Here is an 8354-nt window from a genome sequence, read left to right as displayed (position 1 = left end):
GTGAAGCTAAGTTCTGTGACAGCAGCGTACTTCACAGCTTTATAATAAATTAAATTCACTAATTAAAATAAAACCTTGTTTTAAGCCCTGTTTTGTTCCAAAAAAGGAACGTCTGTGCTGTTAATCCTAAGCCAAAAACTGATTTAGGAGGAATATCAATCTGTTCTGCAAAAAGAAAAGAAAAAACAAAGTGGTTGAACTTTTGAATGTGTTTCAAAGGTTAAAAACAAAAACATTGCTCTTATCATCATTGTTACTGCGTGTTAGCTTTTCTTGAAGGATTAAAGAGTGGAAGAACATTTAATACCTAAAGTGGTATTCACAGGTTTTTTTAACCTTCAGAAATTGATGTGACATTTTGTCAAGTGCGTTGCACTTTGATTGTGAGATTTTATCTTTTGAAAAATTCCTCTATAATAATTCAGGTGTAAATTCAGAGAATGATCTCTTGGGCTAGGGTTTAATAACCAGTCAACTAGAGTTCTGGAATTACTATGTTTAATGAAAAGGTGATGATGGATGGCAGACCTGTTCCCCTTAGTTATTTTGTGGACTATCAAAGGGTGTTAAAATGCAGATTATATTCTTCCATACTAGTTAAAAAAGTTATGTCCAGGCTTCTCAGCAAGGTTGCAACACTGCGTCCCATGTTGGAGTTTGACAGGCCCAGTGTCTTAGCCCATAGTATGTAATAAATATATTGCGTATGTACAGTATGTATATACATACAGATATGGTGATAAGAATTGTATATTAAACATAAAATTTCTGACTGTTGCTACCCAACACAACTAAGGGGGAGTCTAAGGATAGTTGTTAGTTTGAAAGACAGTGAAAAACACAGAAGTAATTGGGATTCAACCTGTGTCATTATTCTCTAACTCAATACTAAAAAAATGCCCAAAAGCATCACCATTCCAACTAAGGTACCTTTATGAATATACCTTTTTGGAAAATAAATCATCTGGCAATGTATAGGTATTAATTGCTCTTTCTGTTTTCCTTGAAGCACCTTGACCAAATGAAGGCTGAGAAAGCTCTTTCTCTAAAATCAGGATGTTAACTTCTGCTTAGAAGCACTCATGCTTTCAAAAGGCCGGGCTTTCCCAAATGTCTTTCCCTTCCACTATCTAGCTAAGGTCCTTCTCACATGGCCACTGACTGACACACCTTCACAGTGTGTTTTCATCTGGTCCTGATATGCACCAGAGGCTGCACACATTCCCTGTCTGTCTGTAAAGTTGTGCGACTTTGTTGTGAAATAGAGGTTTTTGCATGAGGCCTGGTGTGGAAGGATGCCTTGAGAGCCCTCAGCATCACGAGTTACCAGGGCCGAGGCTTGGTGGAACCTGGTGTATGGCTGGTTCAGTCAACTTGCATTATTGTTTGTTAATTACAGAAAAGCCTCACAGATATTTCTGAAGTATTCTTTAATGCATAGCAACACCAATAATGTGCTAGGTACTCTATAAACTCTTATTACACTGGGGTATATGAAGAAGTGCTTGCAACCTATTCTAGTCCAGGGAAAATGCTTAAAATCTTTAGTGAAGTAAATTCTTACCTTGATATCTTTATCCTTATAAAAGTCACTACAGATCTATGACAAAAACATCCTTCTCTGCATTTGAACAATGTTTGAATATGAACATGTGCCTGTTTCAGGATAAATGGCCTGGGACAGGTTATTCATCCTCGTTCATGATTTATTAGTGTTAAAAGGCGACATTTTCCACTTGCATGGTGGGAAGGGGACACGATTCTGTTTTTAAAATTCTGAAATCTCTTACTGTATCTAGGTTTCCTTGTTCTGATTATCTTAATGTTTTGTCATTCATCATGGCAAACATGTAAGCTGACTGCATGTACTTTTCATTCACATTTAAACTCCATCACATTTTCTCACAAATGGGCGGACCAGGAGCACGCACACACTCATTTACTACAGCTCAGTTGGTGGAAGGCAACTTAATGAATTGCTATAGCAAAACTGTGTGTGTGAAGCCTTAAGGACTTTAATGACGTAATGAGTTAAAACAGTTTAATCTTTTCTCATCACCTCCTCTCAGAATGTTGCAATTTTTAGAAACTTTCACTAAAATTTTTTGGGATTGTAGAAATTCGAAGCCCCAAGTCACGTTTAAGCTGCTCTCTCACTTCTCTCCAGTTGTGCTTCAACCTGGGATTCAATGGATTCATTGCACCTATGTCTTTCATTTTCTGTACTTCAGTAGAAATATTTCAGAAATATATATGAGCGAGCTAGCATTTTGCTGTAATTAACAAATAATCACACTTAGAGCTCTCCACCCTCCCTTTTGTTTTTATTGAAATGTTTACCAGCCCAAGCGATCTCCAGTGACTTTACTGTGGTTTTTTGCACCTCCAAATCTCATTCAGTTGGGCTGTTTCCTCAATCTTAGCTGGGCAATGCGATTTGGAAAAAAACACATGGGAAAACAGAATGAAAGGCTTGTGATGATAGACCACAAAATAATACCATGTCATTGGAGGAATATTTTTTTTTTCTCTTACCTTGACCTTTTGGCAGCCTCAATTTTTAATGACATTTTTCTTTCTTAAAAAGAAATAAAAGTAAATTTACACATCCAGGTCAAATGTGCTATTATGAAGTTGATTTTTATAATGTTTTCTTAAGCCTGACAGGCACAATTAGTGCATCTTTTTAGAAACAATGTTCCAAAAGGAACAACACATATGTTCCTTTATGACAGATGTCATTGACATTGGTGTGTGGGAAGCAACTTAGGAGAAATAGAACCATTAGAGAAAAGGTAAGGTTAATAATAGCTTTTCTTTTTTTTTTTCCCTAAAGAATATCTGACAGACAAAAGAGGAGGATTCTTGAAACCCCTCCCAGAAAGAATCTTAGAGGAAATACATAGGGAGTCCTAAGGTTTTGGATTAACTTATGCTAGCTGAAATTATGCAGATAATTTTGAAAAGGGTTACAAACAGCCTATCATTTTCTGTTGGAGGAACATAGCTTAAAACCTTACATCAATAGCATAATATTGGTATTTTATAGGATCCATGAGCCTTTCCTAGTGTGCCAGACATGGTACAAACACAGCACAACTTTATTAGAAGATGGCAATTATGGTTGGGTCGCCTCTCAGTTTAATTCTGACCAGTACTCATGAGTCAGTCAAGAATACAAAGACAGAAGGCAACCTGTATGACATAATGAAAGAGCTCACAATTCTTAGGATGACAAAACCAAGAGTGAATAGCTGGAAAAACAGCAAGATAGAAAAGGCTGAGTAACAAGAATTACAATATAGTATTCAGTAGGTACAGTTGCAATTAGAGTTGATTCACTCCTCAAAAAGTCAGAGTGGAGGCATGTTTCCAGTAAGATCTTACAGAGCTTGTCCTGAATCTGATGCTACTCAGCACTTCCACTAGTGATTTGGTTGATGGTGAAAAGGTTTGCTCCATTTTCAGGTAGTATCAAGACAGGAATGTATGTCTTTTACAAGGCAAGAACACAAAATGATTTGGACGTATAAAAGAAACAAGAAGCAGCTTGTGTGAAGCAGATAGAAATAATTAGCTGCACTGCCAAGTAATGAGTTCTGCAGAAAATAGCTAGTAGTTACCAACAGTCACCTGCTGTGCTTGAATCAACGATGTCATGTCATTGCAAAACAGTCAAATATCATATTAAAAGACATGTACAAATGAGTAAACATATACAACATGGGAAATCATTTGTCCAGTGTAACAGTGGTAAGTTTTCAGAAATGAAAATGATCAGAGACCTTGAACCAGTCCCTTCTGAGAAAAGACTGAAGGAGTTGGGGTTGTTGAGTTTGGAAGATAGAAGCTGATTTTTCTTAATGTGTACTAGATTTAAAACAAAAAAAGGCAGGCTTAAATTAGAAGGGAGATACACATACAACACCAAGAAAAGCTTTTTAAAGGGGTGTAAGAATGTGGAGTAAGTGGCCTAAAATCACGTATACAAGCACCACACATAATGTTCTTGAATCATGTGTATGGAAGTGATATCCTTTTAAAATACTTTTTCTTGTACCCTGACAGGTCTCTTTTGACCGCTATACACAATCTTTACAAAATAAGCAGTAATTTTTATGCTTGTTTCAGGGACTTATATGTTTTTAAAGTTTATATATCTAGATTCTTTTTACTAACTAATATTTTAAATACAGACTCTTTTAGTAAGAATTAATTCATTTTCGACCTTTGGACATTCTTTTAATGTAGATCAGTTAAAATTTGAAAGAGGTTAACTTGCACAAAATAAGTATGTTAGGCAGAAAGGTATTTTTATTTTTCTGATTTTCATTCATTATTCACTTAATTCTGGCCTGAAATGTATGAGCTTACTGCAATTACAGTGTCCTTAAATTATCATTACAGGACAATTGCGGTTCACTGTTACACACCTGTAAATGATCATTATTCATACAAGTACACTGTACACCATATGAATGAGAATAATCCCAGGGTTAATAAAATTTAGAATCAAAATGTGATAACTGAAATTAAAGGTAAGAAACATGTCAATAGGTTGTAGTAATCAGGTTGCTGATCTTTGGTTTTAGTAATGAATAACTACAGTATAATTACCGTGTCTTGCAATAAAAAAATTATTCATGATTCTCTATACACTCTGATCCCTTTTTATTCCTAGTTTTTGAAGCATTGAATTGTTTCTGTATTTACTGAGACAAAGCAAACGTTGTAAATTGGATGTGTGCTGAAATGGTACTAAGTATTTGAGAACCATTTGCATGTGGTTCTATAATCCCTTGAGTTCAGGAAGTCTTTTCACTGGCTTGATTAGCCCTTGGAGAAGGCCCTTATGTGTCCATGTTTGCTTCTGAAGGTCCTTTAGCAACTGAACTAAGCAGTTAGTAACACTGCTTTCTTCTACGCTTTCTTCTCACGCAACTCAACCTATCCTTGAGAGCCATTTTTATTATTTTTGGAATAAGGTGACTGTTACTTAGGAAATAGAAAATCAATCTGTATGTTACTGATCCTATGCTTGCTGCTGGTATGCTTCACTTTGTTTGACTGACATGCTGAAATTATAGTTTAAAAAAACATCCAGATAATTTCAATCTTAAAATGGTTAATTAAAAAAAAATTCAATATACTGCTTAACTGTTTTTTCCTAGCTATATAAAAAATTGTTAGCATTCGCAAACAGCATTCTTGGAAATAAGAAAGATAACTAACTTCAAATGATCAGAATTATTCTCCCATTTAAAAAAAAAATAATTGAGTGCATTACTTCCACTGTTTCTCTGTGTGTCAAAGAGTTCCTTGTATTACAAGCTGAAAAAAAAAAAAATAATAATCATCCAGCCTGTGGCATGGAAAGTATTCTTATTCAGAATTAAATCTGAAAATACAAATAGAATTACCATTAAAAAGCAAATGGTATTATTCGGAAGTTATAATAAGAAAAAACTAAATAGAAGCTCCAATATTTTTGGAGTTTTGTACAAAAATCTCTCCAAATGCTTTGGAAAACGAAAACTAAATACCAAAGTCTGTTTCCTGTTGGTGGGTTTCTTCTCACTCTGCTTTATAACTTTACCATATGTGTAAAAGTGGCAGAAATGGGGGGTTGACTTATTAGGTACTTACAGTCAGTTGGACAGTGGTATTGCAAAAGCTAAAAAAACCTTGCTCCTTTTAGTTCTCCAGGATGCTTTTGTGATTTTGTACAGTCACAGCATGCAAAGAAACCCATTTTTTGTAGCTCCGAGGTAATAACACTTAAACAAACAGCTTGGAGTACAGATGTGTACACACGGCCTATTTCCCAGGGTCAGGACGACAGATTTTTTGTGGACATCTCTTCCTGTTAGAAGGAATATGAAGCTTTGATCAAACACCTAGAAAATCTATTACATTATTAAGGCTTCCACACAAGATTTTTTTATCTCAACTACCTGAAATACTAATTATATTATTGACAGAAGCACAGAATGACAGAGCAATTGAGGCTGGAAGAGACCACTGGAGGTTCATCTGGTTCAATCCCCCTGCTCCAGCAGGGCCGAATAGAGCTAGTTGCCTAGAACTCTATCCAGATGGGTTTTTAATATCTCCAAGGAGGGCGACTCCACCACCATCTGGGCAACTTGTGACAGTGCTCGGTCACCCTCACAGTGACAAAGTGTTTCCTGATGTTCAGAGAGAACCTCCTGTATTTCAATTTGTGCCCATTGCCCCTGGTCCTGTCACTGGGCATCACTGAAAAGAGCCTGACTCTGTTGTCTTTGCACATTCCCTTCAGGCATTTATATGCATCGATAAGGTCCCCCCTGAGCCTTCTTGCTGTCCAGGCTGAACAGTCCCAGCTCTTCAGCCTTTCCCCATAGGGAAGGTGCTCCAATCCCTTGACATCTTCCTGCCCTTCACTGGACTCTCCAGTCCAACTCTCTCTCCATGTCTGTCTTGTACAGGGGTGCACAGCACTGAAGACAGTACTCCAGGTGTAACCTTACCTGTGCTGAATAGAGAAGAAGGATCACCTTCCTTGGCCTGTTGGCAATATCCCTCCTATTGCAGCCCAAGATACCACTGGTCTTCTTTTTCACTGTGTAGTAGGATCTGAATACTGTACTAAAATCTAATGTCACATTTATTCATGTTAACTCCCCAAAGCAACTGGAGCAACTAACTTCATAAATAACCATTCTGCCATTCCTCTTTTTTGTAATACAGAATTATCTCCCAGATGTTTAATCTATTGTAATAATGAGCCTGTTTATTCTACCCTCCATCTCAAAGTAGTGAGGTCAGAATGACCTTTGATTTTACACATCAAAGAAAATAAATGCTCTGCTTCTGTTCAATTTAGAATTACTAACAAACATGCCTCCTCCTACATCTGCATTAGCACTGCTTTTACCTGCTTCTGAAAACACATGGAGGTGGAAATATAATCTCTCACTAAGTCCATTAAAATCTTCAAGCAGTACAAGTTTATTTTGGCCACCAACAAACTTAGCACTGAATCCAACCTAGATACTTTAGAACAGAACAAAAAAAGGCAAAATTTAATGCTAAATAAAATAATAATTGATTTTTATAAATATAAAAACTACTAGTTATTAAGACGTAATTAGTATCCTCGTTTGCAAAAACCAATTAGACTTAGGAAATGCTGACATCTGTTAGAGTCAGTTAATATCAAAGTGTACAGAGCAAGTGAAAGTATGCTAAGTTTTTACAGAGTTTTATTTGGTCTAGTGTGAAGGTCTGAAAAAACCTATGCCCTGGAAAATTCCTAATTTATCAAAGTTCTTTTTGATGTGTTACAGGGATAGACAAGATGCCACAGGGTGCTAAAAAGAGAGTGTTCATTAACTTATATGTTACTCACCTTACTCACTGCATTTTGCTTCAATAATAAATAATTAACTGTTAGAGCTCAGGGATACTACTGTAGATTATTCAGACACTTTTGTTGTTTTGATGAAGAACAGGCAATTATAACGAGAACCTCCAAATTTAACTTACTTGGGCTCCATGACTATTGGAAGGGGTGAAGATATCTTTGGATCTGGAGGCAAGCAGAAAATGTCCAAGTAGTCTGGCGGTGTTTACATCCCATTTTGAAGTAGCTAGTACAGCATACAGGCAGACTAACTTACAGTTTAGGCCACTTTATTCTAATGGAGGAGATCTGTTCTTATGGCTACTAAATATAAACATCTGCTGGGAGAAATGAATTAGACATCTTTGGCTCCAGCATACCAGCCTTACTGTAACATACAAGTTACTTATCTAACTAGAAAGGAAGAAAAATGATTCGTCATCATTTGTTGACAGGTAAACAAGAAAAACACGAACTGTCAATGAATCAGGTTGGACACATTTCAAGCAAATCACTGAGAAAATCAATATTATGTCAAGTTTGCCTACATCTTCATTAATGACCTAGAAATGCAGCAAGCATCAGTGAAGACTGACATATAAAACAGACATTGGGAAGGTGAGTGCGATGGTCAGAATAGCAAAATGATTCACCTTGTAAGATTTAGGCTATTATACTAAAGAGGCTGTAATGTGAAATACAAATAAAATATGTATACGCAGAAACCTGGAAAGGAATAATGTGGAAAGTACCGAAAAAGTATCAATATACAGTTAATGGGATACACGTTTCATGCAGCAGAACAGAAACAGTTCCGGTTAAAAGGTAGCTTGCATCATATTATGGTTGGGAAGGGTAATGCAAAATGCCAATGTTCCTGTTACAGTTTCATGAGGAATATTGTATTCCATTGTGGAAAACACTGTCAAAAGATGCCAATCAACTAACCAGACAGAATTCACCAATG

The sequence above is a fragment of the Vanellus vanellus genome (assembly GCF_965231255.1).
Source record: "Vanellus vanellus genome assembly, chromosome: Z".
Classification (NCBI taxonomy): Eukaryota; Metazoa; Chordata; class Aves; order Charadriiformes; family Charadriidae; genus Vanellus; species Vanellus vanellus.
The sequence above is the reverse complement of the archived record's forward strand: the minus strand, read 5'-3'. Positions refer to the sequence as shown.